Here is a 19,358-nt window from a genome sequence, read left to right as displayed (position 1 = left end):
AAAGACTTGGGCCACCTTCCACTGCTTTCCCAGGCCATAGCAGGGAGCTGGATCAGAAATGGAGCAGCTGGGACTCAAACCAGCATCCATATGGGATGCTGGCATTGCAGGTGGCAGCTTTACCCACTACGCCACAGTGCCAGCCCCCTACTTCTTTTTCAAGCTATGAAATCCTCTCTTAAACCATCCTTTCCATCCACTAAGCTACACCCTTACTCGCACTTCCATTATCACCTAATTTCTTGAAAGAAAAAGTCTGCTTGGCATCTCTCTGGAAAATTAATTAGTGTTAGATGGGGAAAAGCAGTGTTCTAAAGTGAAATAAATTTAGCAAGCACTGGATTAAACATTAAACAGGTTTCTTTGTTGAATGCTTGCTCAGTGTTCAATATGCTAATACCACTGAAAAGGGACAAAATATGCTTCCCAGTTTACTTGGCTATGGGGAGAGACTCAAGAGACTAGCATTCTGCTGGTCTACACGTATTTCCTTTCACTTTCTCTTAGCTCCCAATTTAGTTCAGTGAATTCTGCTTTATGTCCACATCATATAGTTTAAACCATTCTCAGAGAAGTCACTATAACTCACTAAACCTTAAACTCAACAGGTTTCAGTTTTTATTAAACTCTGCTTCACCTGGGAAGCATTAAAATTCCTGCTTTCTGGGTCCTTGCAGATCCTGATTGATTTGATTTAATATGCAACCAGGGCATCAGAATCTATAAACTCTTCCCAGGTAATTCTAAATGCAATGACACTTGATTACTGTTGCCTATTGCCTCAAGTTCTCAGTGAAGTGCTTTAGGATAAAGACATAAATAAGGCACAGTCTTTTCCCTAATGGGTATTAAAATATAATAGAGAAAGACAATGGGTATGCCATACAGCGATACATATTGTAATGTTTATAACATACATCTCATGGAGTCTATGGAAGCACGGACAAAATCAGAATCCATTTTCCCTGGAGAATTGGATGGATAAGAAAGCTTTTGTGGAGAAAGTCCATCATAAGATAGCATTTGTTAGGCAGGCAAGTGTGCATTTGGGGAAGGGCATTTTAGGTGTGTGACAAAAGCATGGAGCATAGGATTATTGTTGGTGGGGGGAATTGTGACAAAATGTTACATCTTATAAAATGACGGAGGGGGAAGGGATGAAAGATGACACAGGAAGTTTTATGTGGAACTTTCATGCTGAATAGTTTTCTACAATATTAATTAATGGTGGACTCTACTGTGAGAGAATTGAGTAAGTCTTGTGGTATTTCAGTCAGAGAGCTTCGTGGTCCAGTTTGCCTTTCTGATTTCTCACATCACTTTTTCCCTAATCTGTAAACTGTAAGAGCAGGCCCATGTCTCATTTGCCTCTGTGCTCCCATCGGCCACCATAGAATTTAAATTTCTGTTATTATTTTTTTTAAACTTTTATTTAATGAATATAAATTTCCAAAGTACGACTTATGGATTACAATGGCTTCCCCCCCATACCGTCCCTCCCACCCACAACCCTTCCCTTTCCCACTCCCTCTCCCCTTCCATTCACATCAAGATTCATTTTCGATTATCTTGATATAGAGAAGATCAGCTTAGTATACATTAAGTATGGATTTCAACAGTTTGCTCCCACACAGAAACATAAAGTGAAAAATAATAGATGATTTTTTTAAATGATGATGAAATCAGATCAGACCTATTGTCATGTTTAATCCCAGTGAGAGTCAAGTTGGGAATTGATAATTTCTTTTTCTTTTTTTTTTTTTTTTTACAGAGGATCAGTTTAGTATGCATTAAGTAAGGATTTCAACAGTTTGCACCCCATAGAAACACAAAGTGAAATATATTGTTTGAGTACTCGTTATAGCATTAAATCTCAATGTATAGCACATTAAGGATAGAGATCCTACATGAGGAGTAAGTGCACAGTGACTCCTGTTGTTGACTTTACCAATTGACACTCCTGTCTATGGCATCAGTAATCTCCCTATGCTCCAGTCATGAGTTTCCAAGGCTATGGAAGCCCTCTGAGTTCTCCGACTCTTATCTTGTTTAGACAAGGTCATAGTCAAAGTGGAGGTTCTCTCCTCCCTTCAGAGAAAGGTACCTCCTTCTTTGAAGACCTGTTCTTTCCACTGGGATCTCACTCACAGAGATCTTTTGCCAGAGTGTCTTGGCTTTCCATGCCTGAAATACTCTCATGGGCTTTTCAGCCAGATCCGAATGCCTTTAGGGCTGATTCTGAGGCCAGAGTGCTATTTAGGACATCTGCCATTCTATGAGTCTGCTGAGTTTCTCACTTCCCATGTTGGATCACTCTCCCCTTTATTTACTCCATCGGTTAGCGTTAGCAGGTACTAGACTTGTCTATGTGCTCCCTTTGACTCCCAGTCCCTCCACCATGACCAACTGTGAACTGAAATTGATCACCTGGAACAGTGAGATGGCATTGGTACAAGCCACCTCGATGGGATTGAATTGGAATCCCCTGGTATGCTTCCAACTCCACCACTTGGGGCAAGTCAGCCTGAGCATGTCCCAAATTATACATCTCTTCCCTCTCCCATTCCCACTCCCATGTTCAACAGGGATCACATTTCAGTTAATTTTCAACACTTAAGAATAACTGTGCATCAATTACAGAACTAAACCAGTCATATTAAGTAGAACAGATAAAAATACTACTAAGAGGGATAATGTATTAAGTTTGGTTAATCAATGTACAGCCATGCGCCATATGATGTTTTAGTCAATGGTGGATGGCATATATGATGGTGGTATCATAAGATTATAATGTTGTTGAAAAATTGCTGTAACTATCATGAGATTATAGAGCAAAGCATTACTCACAACTTTGTAGTGATGCTGGTGTAAACAAACTTCCTGCACTGCCAATCATATAAAAGCATAGTGCAAACAATTGTGTACAGTACACAGTACTTGACACTCAATGACTATATGAATGATTTATGCATTTACTATACTATTCTTGGCATTATTAGTTTAGGGTGGATGCTTGCTACTTATGTAAAACAGTGCGCCCTATGGCAGAAGCCTCATACATTGAATTTACCTTGTCTATTGATGAGGGAGATACTTCTACATTATTTACAGCCTTATAGGCCTGGGGATATTTTGGTTAGAAATGCAGCATCTATTGAGTGAGCAATAGCAATATAAGGTAACGAACACCTTTTTCAGTACTTTGCCAGTGGCCTAAACTATAGAATTTGAAATTAGATCTTCATTTCCTATTCCTCCTACATATCATAAATCCCTACTCCCAGAAAATAGTCATATTATACAAGATATTGTGTAAAATGTTGTTACTCTGAATACTGTCATTTTTAGTTAACCAGTGTGTACTTAGTCAGTGACTGCCTGTCTTATTTCAAGGCATGAAAGTCTGTACTTTCAGGAATCTTAAATGTTCAAGATATGGTACTTGTAGGCTCTAAGCTTATATAATTTGGGCAAGAGGTAATAGACAAAGAAATCTTTACAGCAGCAATAATTGTGGCAAATTTTCTGCTTTCACCACATTTAGATGGTAATTCAGAAGCTGATCCAAATCGGACACTGTTCATTACACACTAATTACTGTTTGCCCTAAAGTGATTGTTATGCACAAAAGCAAGTGTAAATGGAAACTGAGATGTTCCTGTTGCCCTTCCAGTGGGGATAAAACTGACGGATTATATGAGCAGTCTCCAAAAAGTTCATGGAAATGCATATCATGAAAATAATATGCATGTATTACACTAAAATAGGGTTTTAACGGTGCTATTAAAAAAAAAAAAAAACCTCCTTCAAGTCAATAAATATAAGAACAACCATTGAGCAGAAAAATCGTCATCATGAATATCACCAAACATTTAAGAAAACAATGTTAAAAATAGTGGGCATATATGAGAAGGTACCAAATGTTACAAATAATAAAGGAATCCAAATTAGGCCTAATACCATTTTATACTCAATTACATAAGCATAAAATTAGAAAATCTGACACTATGAAATACTCATGACATTATTTCTTTTACATTACTGGTAGATACAACCATTTTGGAAAATACTGACATTATTTTATAAAGCTTAATATTAAAACATAACACTCTCATTCCTAATTATATACACTATAGTGGTTATTATGAAGTTACATTGTTTGTAACATCATTGTTCCTAAAAGGAAAAAAAAAACCCAAACCCGGAAAAAACACAAATGTATATCAACAGGAGAATAAAAATATAATTTATGAAATATTCACATAATGGAATAATACACAAGTTTTTTTAAAAGATTTTATTTATTTATTTGACAGTTACAGACAGTGAGAGAGAGACAGAGAGAAAGGTCTTCCTTCCGTTGGTTCACTCCCCAAATGGCTGCAATGGCTGAGGCTTCACCAATACAAAGCCAGGAGCCAGGTGCTTCTTGATCTGCTGGTCTCCCATGCGGGTGCAGGGGCCTAAGGACTTGGGCCATCCTCCACTGCTTTCCCAGGCCACAGCAGAGAGCTGGACTGGAAGAGGAGCAACCGGGACTAGAACTGGCACCCATATGGGATTTCAGCACCGCAGGAGGAGGATTAACCTAGTGCGCCACAATGCCAGCCAATAATATACAAGATTAAAATGAATGAACAAGGATTAATTTGAAACATAATATTGAGTGCAAAAAGCCAGTAAAAGAAAAAATATATATAGTATCATAACACTTGTATGATCATAAAACAATCTGAACAATATTTTTGAGTAGGTATATATGTAAGTGCTAAATCAAGAAAATGAAAAAGAAGGTATATTAGAAATGTACAAGAACTGCTGGAGTGTAAGGGGTATAGAGGCACAGTATCACAGCACAGACCAAAATATTTACCATTCTAGTTTTTAAGTTGGTCTTAATTTTAATACTGGGCTTCAAAACTTCTCTTCCCATTATGTACATGATTTTGTATACATCAAAAATTATGCAATCAAAAATATTAAGCTGTAAAACCCTAGGGTGTGTTAAGTAATTTTTTTTTTAAGTTTTAACCATGAAAACAAAGATGGACCTGTAGGGATTTCTCTACTGATTGCACTGGAGTTACCTAAAAGTGGATTTGAGTTTTACTTTGAAGGGATGACAGCTATGAAATATTACTCTTTCTAAACAAAGTGGTTGTGCATATTGACATTCTTCTGCATCTGTGATAGCAGATGCTTTTAAAAGCAACAAGGAGAGCAAGCAGTAGTGGGTGGAACTAGAAGCAAATGCTTATTCATATGCTGCCATGGGAAGCAGGTCGACCATACTCCTTTCAGATACACTTAAGAACAGTCTAATCTTAGCTGGAATTGAAATATCTGGGACTGTTAAACTGTCATTGATAGGCGCTGCCATCATGGCTATTTTCTGAATATTGCAATGATGAATTGAAGCATAAAATCACAAAATCACCTGGTACAATAGACTTGAGAGGATGCTTGGACTTTCTCTCCTTTTCTTTTATTTGGTCAAACAAAAGCAAAACCATGAAATAGACATTCTTCAGTTTTATTAAAAATACATTATTTAAAAAATGTTTGATTGACATCATCTGATATGAAGCAGCTACTTTAGAAGGAATAAAATAGAATAAACATCTGGCCTTTTGCTGAGCTTCTTACTGCAGATGTATGTGGGTGTCTGTCCTACCCCGTTAGCATAGGCCTTGTGTCCAGCCTAAATCCTACTTTCTCACACTCGCCATTGATCCTGACTTTATAGAGAATATCTAGTCTTATAATTTATCAAACAGTCTGTCCTATATTTGAAAGACTGTAAAATCACCTCTCAGCTTTATACTACTAGGATTCCTGTAGGTAGATAGATAGGTATAGATAGACATGTCAATATTTACCATTATATATCCATCTATATATGAGAAATAATTCATTGCCTCCATATAGTTACAGTTTTAGTTCCTTATTCTCACTTAGCATTATTCTTGGTAACAATGATTCCAATTTTTAAAAAATCTATTTCTCACCTTCACTATTGTTATAATTTTAATCCCTGTAATCCATGTTCCTGATAAACTCAATGATTCTTCCTAAAATTCAATGCTCATCCCTTTAACTCAAGAATTTACCTCGGTTTCTGAGTATTTATTCAAAAAAATTCAGCATCCCACATTGGAATTTGAAGATGTAGATCATCTCACTTAACTTTATCTTACCAACCTTTCTTTATCTGCATCAGACAGACTTAAGTTGAATTATAGTCCTAGCACTTTCCAGTGGGTCTTGGTTACATCAATTGAGAGTTCTAGTTTCTTTATTTGTGAACATGAACCCTAAAAAATGCTGGTTTTTAAAAGCTGTCTCTACTTTAAAAGATGGCTACAATATGTTTTTGACAGAATTTCTTGTCATTCAGTACAGATTTGACATGAATTTGAGTAATAGTGCCTATAAGGTTTTAAAACAAATTAGATTTGAGAAGTAGTTTAACAGAGTTGTCCTATAGTTGTGCTCAGTAATTTTTTTTTTTTTATTTCTTATCCTCCCTCTCTCTTTCTTTAGGGGAAATCTATTGGCTTAATGCTGAAGGAATAATCATGATAAGAGTGACTCATACATGAAATAAATATAGCACATGATGATGAGATTTTTCTTTACTAAGAAAGGCTTGGGAGGAGAATGTGAGGTTGAAAAACTGACTCTTTCAGTCTTCCAAAGGGAATATCCGTGCTATGCATGTCACAGTGTGTATCATGGGTCAAGAAAGGGACGGCTTTTAACAAGAGACCCCAGAACTTCTCATCACGTTCACTTACTAAGGTGATGCTTCTCTTCATAAATACTTCAAAATTAAATAAATGACAAATTTGACCATGAGAAAGGGAGGAAGCAGCTGTTTAACCACAAATGCTGTTATCAATTTGTTTGAAGATGGACAATGGCCTTCCTATAGTTCTCTAAGATAGATATTCATGAGCTGGGTTAGCACTCATGAAAACACCTTTTCTTGCACTGAAACTCCATTAACTGAATGCTGAGTATTTTGGATGTTCCTTACACTGAGGCTAGTTGATGGTGAAAGGAATTCTTTCTTTCGCACAATTTATAATATGTGTTTTCTAGCAAGCAGGTAAAAATTAAATACAGAAGAAGCATCTGACCTCTTAGGTAATCCCTAGTGTGAATTGAAGTGAATTAAAGATCTGTGAATGATTTTTCATGCATAGATATCATAGTAATCCAAGTACTGTATACACTTCAAAGGAACAGTAATGTCTATACAGCGTGATGCTTCTTTCCATATTCCAGTGTTTCAATAGGGATTCTTTCAGTCTTTTCAAAATATGAGGAGACAGAGCTGAGTGCAAGTACAGCGGTAGCTTGCTGCCTTTTACTCCCAGCTAGAAGGTGAATCAAATTCTTCTAGGTTGACCTTTTGACAGGACTGCTCGTTGGACCCAAATCACTCTGGACCTGCCTTAGTGGACTGCATTAGTACAGTGTTGTTCAAAAGTTTCCACCGAAGGACTGAAGTTAAAGGATGATGTACAGGTGCCTCAGGGAGTGTGTGTGTAAGGGACCATGTAGTGTGAAATTGAGATTGTAGGAGCAAGCCAAAGAGCTAGAAATTTGTTTAGAAACTTGTTTTATCCAAAAAAAAATCAGTGTAAATTTTATAGTCAAGACCTTAGGCTATTCCTATGCTTTTATTATATATTTTTACTGTATCTTAAGTGTATTTATGATTGGGAAAATGTCTGTGGCTTGGGGAAACCTGCAGCCCGTTATTGCAAATGGTATGCTGCAAAAGGAGATATACAATTTATTGGACCACAGAGGATCTCAGTTGCTGGTACTGTTTCTCCTCTCCCTCCATGTTAGAAGTCTGCCCAACAAGAAATCTTCCCCTTGTTATTATTCAGGACTTCAAACTTGACGTGCATGAAACTTGCTCATTATCATTCCCCTCCTTCACTTATGCTAACTTTCATGGTGAGTGGCACCTTCCAGGCACTCAGCTGCTAAAGCCAGAATCTTGGGAGTCATCCCAGACAACTCGTTCTCCATCAGCCCCCATGTTCCATCAGCCACCAAGTCTTGTCAAGTATGCCTCCATCTGCTCTTCTTTCTCTGAATTGACATTGTTTTAATTTAGCATTTTATCATCTCTTGCCTGAATTATGTTACAGGACTCACTTAACTCATCTCTCCGCCCCTTCATGCTGTCCCAACACATTGCTAATTTCTGACTTCCCATTACTTTAAGATATAGTTCAAATTCCTAAGCACATTAGAACCTTTATGATTTGGAATATTCTTGCATCTTTATCATCACATCCACAGAGTCATCTTACCAAATCCCAGCATCCTTGCCATATATCAGTAATATAAATTTAGGATTACCACATCATTTTTTAACATCATTTTTTTTACCTTAGCACGTATGTTCTAGTCCTGGCATGTCCTTTTTCACTTCTCCTCTTTGCATGGTTAATTGCTATCAATTTTTGATTATGGTTTTATTATGGAACTAATAATGCTATTTTTTCCTTTTAATAAAAAATCCCAGTAGTTTAATCTTCTGCTTCTCACAGGAAACTAAATGTTTGGCACTGCATATTATTTAGTTGTGAATGAAAGTGTAACAGGTTAAGATCTTGTCAAGAAATTTCCTTTAGAATGTAATTTAAGTAGATTTGTGTCCTCTTAATGGAATCAGAACTATCCCTATGGAAATGTATCTCTAAATATATAATTTGTATCTACGTAAATGTCTAAAAAGCATATCATTTTTAGGAATAAGAATGTGAAAAATATCATTGACCAGAAAAGTTAATGGGAGAGAGGCACATGGACACTGTTAGTTGATATTTGACATGAGAATTGTACATAGAAACTTATGAGAAGCTTCATTCCATTGTTATCAACCCTGCAATTGTGGGATAGTAGAAAGTTTCCTGAAAGGAGCTGTGTTTGAGCTGAGTTTGCTTAATGGAAGGTAATTTAAAAAAGGATGATTGGGTGAAGCATGGAGAATATGTGAGAGCTCCATGCTTGGTGAGGGTGGGAAGACTGAGTACAATTAGGGAGAAGTATAAATAATTTAATATTAATAAAAGAAGGAATTACAACATATAGAAATACAGAGAGGGATTAGATTATAAAGAAGTCTGTATGAACTGTTAAGGAACTCAAGGGACAACTCAGATTTTACTGTATGTATGGAACAATAAAGATATTAAGCCAATGATAAGATCTAGTTGACTTAAATGGCTAACTTCAGTACCAATGATAAAAAAATGGGTTTTAAAGAAAATCAGATGGCCAGTTGTAACATTAGTTCAGCAGAGAGCTGTACATGGTCCTACTCGGAGAAGTTTGGTAGAGATGGAGTCAGCACAAGGAAAGAACTTCTCAAAGATATATTGATGAGGTATAATTGGACAAGCATTTGACTGATTGGCTGGACGGATGCAGCTAAGGGTGAAGGAGCAAGAAATGGGAAGAGTTAGACAACCCCGGTTCCTGACTTGGACAAGTATGGGGATGATGATTCCAGTGTGTGAAACAGGGAACAGAAAAGGTAAAGCACATTTCAGGGAAGGATGCTTAGAACATGCTGTGATCAAGATACCAAGACCACACTAAGGTGATGACCCACAAGCAGAGGGGACAGGAGAAAATGGACTTTTGTATCTTTCACTGATATCAGATAGTAAACTATGAACTAACCTGAATTTTCTTATAAATGAATTCATAGTGTTAATTTGTTCCTAAGATAACATGGACACTATTCAATATTCAGTGAAATATTTTTAACAAACCTTAGCTTGACTTTTTTATTTTCCATAAAGTATTAGCATCTAACTGGTATCAAACTCCCAAACTGTAAAATTTAAAATATATGTAGATAAAGCCCCATCCAAAAGAGAAGAGATTAAATAGGTAAACTCTGGAAGTAATTTATTAGTTTAGCACTACTATTTAAGACGCTTAAACTTTCTTTTACTTCTTAAGGGAAATATGTTTGAGGAAATAATGTGTGTCATATACGTTTATTTCTAAGATATCAGTTCTATAGCAGTAAAAGTATAGTATAGGATCAAAGTGTCCTCCTTGCTGAGGAAAGTCATTTTTGGAATGATAATTGCCCTTTTCTAAATCTCAGTCTCTTTTGGTCACTGCTCAGATTCTGTGTAAAGGACTTGTTGTACCTTTCCCCTCCTCCCCATCCTCCCCACCCCATTCCATTTCCTCTTTTGAGACCCTTGGTGCCTAACTGGACCCTTCTCAACTCTTTCCAGTGCCAATGGCAAAGCAGATAAACTGCACAAGGCAGCGATGAAACAGATAAGGGAAAGTTCCCCAAGACTTCAAGGAGTCCCCTATTCTCCCACCAGCTGCCTTTGACTGTCCCCCCCACCCGTGGTAAATTCCTTCCTTAACCACATCAAAACCCGAGTTCTAAACGCACTGGGCATGCAGTCTCTTCTCAAGAACAGACTGTTGCCAACCTCTTTGCTTCAAAGAAAGCAACCTGTCTCTGTTGGTGTCAGTCTCTGTCTCCTTTTTCAGTCTCTCATTTCTGGGAGTATGAAAGGCCAGAACCCCGAGCTATTCCATACCTAACACTATGTAACCCAATAAACTACGTGGAAGAGTGGGCATTGTGGTACAGCACATTAAGCCATCACTTGGGATGCCTGCATCCCATATTGAAGTGCTTGGGATTGAATCTTACCTCTGATTCACATCCCAGCTTCCTGCAGCTTCCTGATAATGTGCCTGAGAAGCTGCAGATGATGGCTCAAGTTCTTGGATCCCTGCCACCCACATAAGAAACCTGGATGGTATTGCTGGCTCCTGACATAGCCCTGGCTGTTGTGGGTATTTGGAGAGTGAACCAGCTAATGGATGATGTCTCTCTCTCTTTGTCTTTCTGTCTCTGTCTCTCTCTCTCTGTCTCTCTCTCTCTGTATGTGTGTATGTGTGTCTGTGTGTGTGTCATTTTTGTCTTGCAAATGAATCAGTAAACAAAACTTAAAAAAAAAAACCACATTGAGGGAGCAGGAACAATGAATCATGTGCATAAGCTCAATGAAGAGAGAAATAAGACATCTCAAGTATCACCTTGTCAATACTCACTTGGCACTGAAAAAGTTACACCCCTCCCTGATCCTCACTTCCTTTTCTCTGCAATAAATGAGTTGGTTGACTAGTTGATAAAATGCCTTCCAGGCTATCATAGTCAATGTTTCTCTCATCTCATCTGCCTCTAAGAAGTCTTCATAGTTCTTAGTTTTTCTAAGGAGTGTTGTGACTCAGAGCTTGCCAGTCTGGAACATAAAGATGAACCTTTACTGGAGGCTAACATTTTCACTGTGAAGCTATGCTAGAAAAAATGGGTGGTGCCTTAAGAACACCCAGGATCCCAGGCAGCTTTTCCTCCCTGCAGCATCTGATTTTCCTCTGATATAATAAAAATGGAACTCTTGCTTTTATGTTAAAGATCTTTCTCCTATTCCAAAAGAATGATGGTAGTTGCAATGACATTTCATTATTTTCCTGGATGGTTATCTGAGGAAGACTGTGTTAAATGTATGTAGTTCAGGATTTGATAATTTTTCTCCTTAGCAGTGTTTAAAGCATCATATTATTTAGGATCTGCTGACCGACCTCAATGATGCATCCTTTTTAGGATACTATTTTTTTTTCATTTTTAATCAGTTTTACTTTGCCTCTCAATTTTTAAAAATTTAAATTTATTTTTAATATTAATAAAAACAGATTTCATGTGTTTCAAACACTTCTAAGAACATAATAATATTTCTCTCCTTAACTCTTTTCCTCCCTCTTTCCTTTCTTTTTTCTTTCAATTTTTGCAATAACATACTTTCAATTTATTTTTAATCACAGTCATAATATGTCCAACTAAATATTGTGTTCTGCAAGCAAAAAGTAGAAAGACCACTGTTCCACAGAAGTATAGACAAGGGCTATAAACGATAATCAAACTGTATGATGTCAATTTCACTCTTATACGTTGAGGATTTTTTTTTTTTTTTGGTATTCTACATGTTTGTTACCACTAATCCAAGAAAATATGTGATATTTGTCTTTTTGGATCTGGGTTATTTCACTGAACATAAAGGTCTCCAGTTGCATCCATTATATTGCAAAACTGGATTTTATTCTTTTTATGTCTGAGTTGAATTTCATCATGTATATAAACCACATTTTTTAGTCTAGTCATCAGTTGATGGACATCTGGGTTGATTCCATATTTTATCTATTGTGAATTGAGCTGCTATAAATACAGAAGTACAGATAACTTTTTCGTATGGTGATTTCATTTCCTTTGGGTAAATTCCCAGGAGTGAGATGGCTGGGTCCCATGGTAGATCTATTTTTAGTTTCTGAGGAATCTCCATACTGTCTGCCATAATGGTTGTACTAGATTACATTGCCACTAACAGTGCATTAGGGATTCTTTTTCTCCACTCTGTTGCCAGTGTTGTTGTTTTTTGATAGCCATTCTAACTGGGGTGAGATGAAACCTCATTGTGGTTCTTATTTGCATTTCCCTGATAGCTAGTGATCGCCATTTGTATTTCATGATTTGAAAAGTGCCTGTTCACATCCTTTGGCCATTTCTTTTTTTTAAGATCTATTTTATTTATTTGAAAGGGTTACAGAGAGAGAGGTTGAGATAGAGAGGTCATCCATCTACTGGTTCAATCCCCAAATGGCCACAACAGCTGGAGCTGAGCCCATCTGAAGGTAGGAGCCAGGAGCTTCTTCTGATTCTCCCACATGGTGGTGCAGGGACCTGAGGGCTTGGGCCATCCTCCTCTGCTTTTCCAGGTACATTAGCAGGGAGCTGGATCAGAAGTAGGACAACCAGAACTAGGACATCCCACATGGGATGCTACCATTGCAAGCCGGAGCTTTAACCAGTTCTGCCACAGCGCCACCCCCCACACCCCCACCTTTCACCATTTCTTTTTCTTTTTCTTTTTTCTTTTTCTTTTTCTTTTCTTTTCTTTTTTTTTTTTTTTTTACAGGCAGAGTGAACAGTGAGAGAGACAGAGAGAAAGGTCTTCCTTTGCCCTTGGTTCACCCTCCAATGGCCGCCGCGGCCAGCGCGCTGTGACCAGCACACCGCGCTGATCCGATGGCAGGAGCCAGGTGCTTCTCCTGGTCTCCCATGGGATGCAGGGCCCAAGGACTTAGGCCATCCTCCACTGCACTCCCTGGCCACAGCAGAGAGCTGGCTTGGAAGAGGGGCAACCGGGACAGAATCCGGCGCCCCAACCGGGACTAGAACCCGTGTGCTGGCGCCGCAAGGCGGAGGATTAACCTAGTGAGCTGTGGCGCCAGCCCTTTCACCATTTCTTAATTGGATTGTCTGTTTTGTTATTATGAAGTTTCTTGAGTCTCTCTCTCTCTCTCTCTCTCTCTCTCTCTGTGTGTGTGTATACTGTATACTAATTCTTTATCAGATGCATAGTTTACAAATATTTTCTCTCATCTGTTGGTTATCTCTTCACTTTATTGAGTGTTTGTTTGGGTCTGCATAAGATTCTTTACTTGATGTAATCCAATTTTTCTATTTTCGCATTTTATATTGCCTGTACTTCTGGGGTCTTATTGCCTATCTCAATGTCTTATGGTGTTTCCCCTATATTTTCCTCTAGTAATTTGGTGGTTAAAATATGGACTGCTTCACTAATTTGCATGTCATCCTTGTATAGGGGCCATGCTAAACATCTTTGTATTATTCCAGTTTTAGTATATGTGCTGCCAAAGCAAGCATGAGGATACTATGACTTTAAATAAGAAAGAATCCAAACTTATATAGTGGTTCCTAAAAATCTGTCATTTATTTTCTATCACCTTACTCTTTGCCATACATATTCAAATACCACATTGAATCTTGTTAATGTTTTCTTTAGGCCATTTCACTTTTAATTTTATACAAGTTATATAACTGGAAAATTGGTATCACTTGCTTCTTGAATATATCATAGTTTGAGATTTTATTCTACTTGTAGGATAACAAGTTAGCCTATGCTATTTCTTGGTTGTTGGCAGAAGACACAAGATTCTTGGGTCAGAAACAAAGAACTTTATTCCTATGGCATAGATAGCAGCATGAAAATTACTGGGCATATTGGTTCTTTTTTTTTTTTTTTTTTGAGCTACATTGTCTCATGAGAGGCTCAAATGGATACTGTATGTGAATACGTTTTACATGATACCCAAAGAATAGTGAGGTTTGGACATTTACTTTTTTTTAAATGGCAGGCCTGCTTGCTGATCTGGAGAGTAGTAATATTACCTAATTTGTCAAGGTTGCAATGAAAAAGTGCTAGGGATCTTGCATTCTTTGCACATCCATGAAGAACATTCAGAAGCTTCTGGCAAATTTCTTCACCCAACATTCTGCAGGTCAAGATTTGGGGTGGGCTTAGCTGGATGGGTTCTGCTGATCTAGACCAGGCTTTGCTGATCTCAGCTGGAGGCTGATAGGCAAAGTGATTCAGCAAAGATAGCCCATCTCTGCTTCCTGAGTCTCTTATCCCCTTATCCCAAGCTTGTTTATATGGCTCTGGAAGCAGAAGACCCAAGGTGAGTGAAGAAGCAAGACCTCTGTAGGTCTAGGCCCAAACTACTACATCTGTCTTGAATCATTCCAGTGGCCAAAGAAGTCATAAGCCAGCCCATTTTCAAGGGATAATAAAAGACTCCAACTCTTAATAGAAGGTATGACACAGAATTGTAACAATTTTTGCAATTTAGTACAACATCAGATTCAAAAGGAAGTTGTTTTAGATCTAGACCCCTCTTAAATTCTCAGAGCCCCAGTTTTCCCAATGTGTAATAAGAATGGAACAATTTACCCTGATGTTGTAAGTCAAACTGCTAAGAAACAAAGGAAGTACCCAGAACTGTGCCTGATACATGATGTGTGCCCTAAATAAAAGTAGATATTACTAAATCCCAAATCTTCATTTTCACTTTAATTCACCCACTCAGTTGTTCCAGATCTACTTTAGTAAGTATAATTGGAATTCAGAGGCATTTTCCATCTATGTTTCCTCTCTTCAAACTGCATGGTAGAAGAGTTTGCTGCTGGCTCTCAAGTAGGCAAAGGCACTGAGAATGTATAAAGAGGAGGCCATACACATGGGCACTTGGCATTCAGTGAGCTAGAGGGAGGGAGGGTGCCATGTTGAACCATCACAAGATGTGGAGACAAAGCCTCGTCTGTGTGACTTTGTAAGTATTAGCTGGGATTGTTCTCTGTGGAATAGATATAAAATAGTCTTAAGTTTCTTCTCGATGCAAGAAGAGAAGGGTAATCAGAATATGGAGATGGAGATGGAGATGGAGATGGAGATGGAGATGGAGATGGAGATGGAGAAGGGCAGAGGACGGAGATGGAAATAAGTACAAAAATGGCAAAGATGAAGACTAAGATTGAGAAAAAGAAGGAGAATAGGGGAAAGAGTAAAAGCAGAAAGAACAGGAAAGAAAAAAGAAGGAAGAGGAGGAAAACCAAATGAGAAATACCATTCTTTTTAGCCCAATCCTGTATTTACAACTATGATAAAACATGCACTCTGTTTTATAGCGTAGGCCTAAAGGGGCAGTAGGAACACAGAACTGGGCTATTTTGAATGTTCATGAGTGTGTGGCCTCATCTCATGATTAAATAAGTGCTAACTATTCTCTAATTTTAGCACATATCTTTTAAATGTCAAAAGACAGATTTTGCTGCAGCCCCCTTTCCTAGCCCTCAAGATTTGAGTCACGAGGTAACTTTATTCTATGAAGAAATTGGCAACGAATAGAATAAAAATGCAGAGGAATTTTTTACAAGTTAATTTTAATATATTTTTCTCTCCCAGTTCACTCTACTCAAATAGGGAGCAAAACATATTTTCTAAACTGAGATGATCAGATGAGAGGAAAGGAGAGAGAGAACTGTCCTTAGAGACAGGAGTACTGGAAATCAAAGAACTGTCTGTTAGGGAATTCAGGGAAGATCCAGGCTCATAAAATGACTGGAGGTAGATTTTAGGTCTTTCAGAAAATAGAAGGCAAAAGCTGTAACAGAATGTGCCACACATTATGTGGTGACCATATGTTATCTACTGTGTACCAGGTGGAACCTACTATGTGATACCTACAGTGTGACAATAAAAGCCATAGTTGATGATGACATAATGTTAGTTTGTCTTTAAAGAATCTCACAATTTAGGTAGACTTAAGAACAAATGATTACAATTAAATGAAATCAGATCTAAATACATGAATGCAGTTGATAGAAGTTACAGGAGCCTTGCTTTGGGAATTAACACCAGAGCTAAATCTTGAACAAGTATGAATAAACCAGGTAAAGAAACAAATAGCGACATAACCTATGACAAGGAAACGTGAAACTGCAGGGTGACTGAGTATTTGGGTATAAATTTGGAGACTGGAAAGTTAGGTAGCAGCTAGTTATAAAAGATCCCATTTGCCATAAATTAGAATCTGCTTTACAAATATCAATCAAGAGGTGGCCCATAATGAAATTTTTAACCTCATTCCATATCATGGTGAACTACTGAGCAGTGGTCTACTAGCAACCCTGTGAAGCTTATTCGCTGCTTAGGGTTGTCAAAGATTTTTCACAGAAGAAATTTCTTACTATCTTTTTATAAATAACTAAAATTTGGAAGTCCTCTTAATATAGTAGAAAACAGAAACATATATTGTGAGTCAACTCTGGTTAAGATAAGGCCAATTAGAACATTTTACATAACATAGTAATTTGATGACCATTGTTATTTAAACCTAAAGCAAATCAACATTATTAATTCCAACTTTCCAATTTAGAGTCCACCCTTTCTTCTTGTGTTAGTAGGCACAGCACTTGACACACTAGGTGCTCCATAAAATAATGGTGTGGAACTAAACTTATCTGTACTTCCAGGAATTAAGTTAAACATTATCTATCTATCTATCTATCTTTCATTCAAACTTTTGTTTATTTGAATAAATTAATTCACTTAGCATTTATTGAACTCTTAACAGGTTCCACAATGTTAATTGCTGGGGAATTATAAAATGAGTAAGTAGCATATACTTTTAAGGAACTTTGTCTAGCAAGAAAGAAGACATGTGTATGCATATCTATGTGACATGTATGAATATCTATACAACCAAGATTCATAGTTTGATAAATTCTAAAAACCGCTGAGGAAGTACAAAGAAGATATGTTTTTTTTCAGTCTAATTATTTGAACTCAGCCTTGAAAGAGAAGCAGGGATTCACCTAGCGGTCATCCAGTATATGCATAGTTTCTTTAATGCTGCACAGTACTTCATGTTTTTATCAAATCTTGGTTAAGCACTATAGCCTTGCTTTCCCTAGACCTCATTCTGCACCATAATCAACAACTGACTAGTGATCCATTGGTGTATTTTGTAGCTTGTTTTATTCACTAACCATGATTGTGGGAGCTTTCACATATAAAGGAGAAATCCCTTGTCACCCTGGGTACATCGCAATCATAATCATAATCATCTATAAACCAGTTACACTCCACCCCCTTGCCTTCCTTCCATTCTCCCTTTCTATTCTTTCAGTACTACTTGTGCATCTAAGGCTACCATTTCTATCCCACAACAAGACTTTCACCTTGTCTTATCTGAGGTGAAATCAGTTTTTCAGCTATAGTAAGCACACCACTGGAAATGTGTCACTGCTGTTCTGCCCTCCCCAGCAAGCATTTTCAATGTTTTTCATCACAAAATAGTTATGTGTTTCAGGCTTTGAGCAACATCTGAGTTTCCAACAGCTGTGTTTTGCATTGTCCTCATTTTGTATAATTAAGAAAAACAGGAAGCCAATCACTTAAGTAAAGCTGACCCTCTTCATTCTGCAGACCCGAGGAAGGACTGCATCAGGGTTTTTTATAGTACAGTTTTTACACAATTTATCCTGCAATCCGCTGGAAAGTAGAACAAGGGTAGAGGAACTGTGACAGCATGGTGGCCTTCCTCTTGACTACAAACAGCTGTGCTTTTCTGAAGCTACACAGTCCTGTTTAAACACACTTTTCTTACATAATCAGTTGTCAATTCAGTTTGTCACATCGTGACGGAGGATTTCCTCTGACATTTTTTATAGCAACTCAAATCTTTGTGGGGAAGGCAGTGACTTCTGCCGTTAGTGCTTAAATCAGTTAGGTTCCTACATTTTACCCCTAGGTCCGACTCACATGAGTGAAACTTCATTGAAAATCACCAGACCAGAGAAGGATAATTTCTCTTCTGAGGAAATCAAAAAAGTGTTTGACACCAATTTTTGTAGATAATTGGGAATTCGTTTCCAAGGAAACCCTAATGGCCATTTGAATTTACTAAAGACTGCAACCAATAGTAAATACTTGATTTAAACAAAAAGCTTCAGTTTCTACTTGAATAGAGCTTCATTTCCTTAGATATAGCAGAAAAATAATTACTTCATCACTTACAAGTTCATATAGAATTAGTGGTTATATTAGGGTTCAGCATTACTCAATCCATTGAACATTCATTCAGGAAATCATATTTGCTGATGCTTAGTATTGAGATGGAGAATTTGGAGATATTTAAAATGTAGTCCTTGTCTTCAAAGAGTTCATAGCTTATAGGGGAAGCTGACGTGAGCACTATTAAACACAATCATGTGTTACATGATCTGTGTTCTGTTCTCATAAGCACCTGTTTTGTGATTAGTCTCACCTTCTACATAAATTTGAGCTAGAGCATAAATCCTGTTAAGGGACCCTTACAAGCTAATGTTTGATTGCAAAACCTCTAATTCATTCAACAAATATATAATGAGCACACACTATGTTCTAGGCATAGTGCTGTTTTTCTAGGGGTTGGAAACTTTCCTTCAGGGGCATCCATTACTCTGTTTCTCACAAAACTAGCTAGCATATATTAGACACTATTATGTTTCAGAAACTCCATTCCTCAAAGCTCATTGAGTGGGAAATTTACCCCAATATACAAATGAAAACTGACTTAGTGGAATTAAATACTTTCTCCATAGCAGATAGCTAATATATTTATACCTAACCCCCTGAAATCATGCTCATTACCAATTCCACTGTTTTTCATAGAGATATTATGTGAGTGCATGGTTCTGACTGAAAAATACTTTATGTGTCAGAGGCTTTTATTAACACCATGTGTACAGACAACCTGGCCAGATATGTTCTTTTAATTCTGTCTCACAAAAATGAAAACATTTGTCTTGGAGTTTGAAGAATAGAGAAGAATGTTTTAAAGTGTAGTGATGAAAACACCAGGAAAATCCTCAAATATAGTTA

The 19,358-nt window shown here is 37.4% G+C and overlaps 1 protein-coding gene and 1 non-coding gene across 18 annotated transcripts in view; one reads left to right on the top strand and one right to left on the bottom strand.

Annotated features, from left to right (window-relative positions):
* Positions 1-19,358, top strand: part of DLG2 (discs large MAGUK scaffold protein 2) — a 2,256,157-nt gene that overhangs the window by 1,065,326 nt on the left and 1,171,473 nt on the right. The gene's annotated exons all lie outside the window — the stretch shown is intronic.
* LOC127484992 (U6 spliceosomal RNA) lies at positions 13,692-13,794 on the bottom strand. Its single transcript, XR_007912203.1, has one exon. It is a non-coding gene; the product is annotated as a U6 spliceosomal RNA (small nuclear RNA).

This window comes from Oryctolagus cuniculus, chromosome 1 (assembly GCF_964237555.1).
Source record: "Oryctolagus cuniculus chromosome 1, mOryCun1.1, whole genome shotgun sequence".
Classification (NCBI taxonomy): domain Eukaryota; kingdom Metazoa; phylum Chordata; class Mammalia; order Lagomorpha; family Leporidae; genus Oryctolagus; species Oryctolagus cuniculus.
The sequence above is the reverse complement of the archived record's forward strand: the minus strand, read 5'-3'. Positions and strand labels throughout refer to the sequence as shown.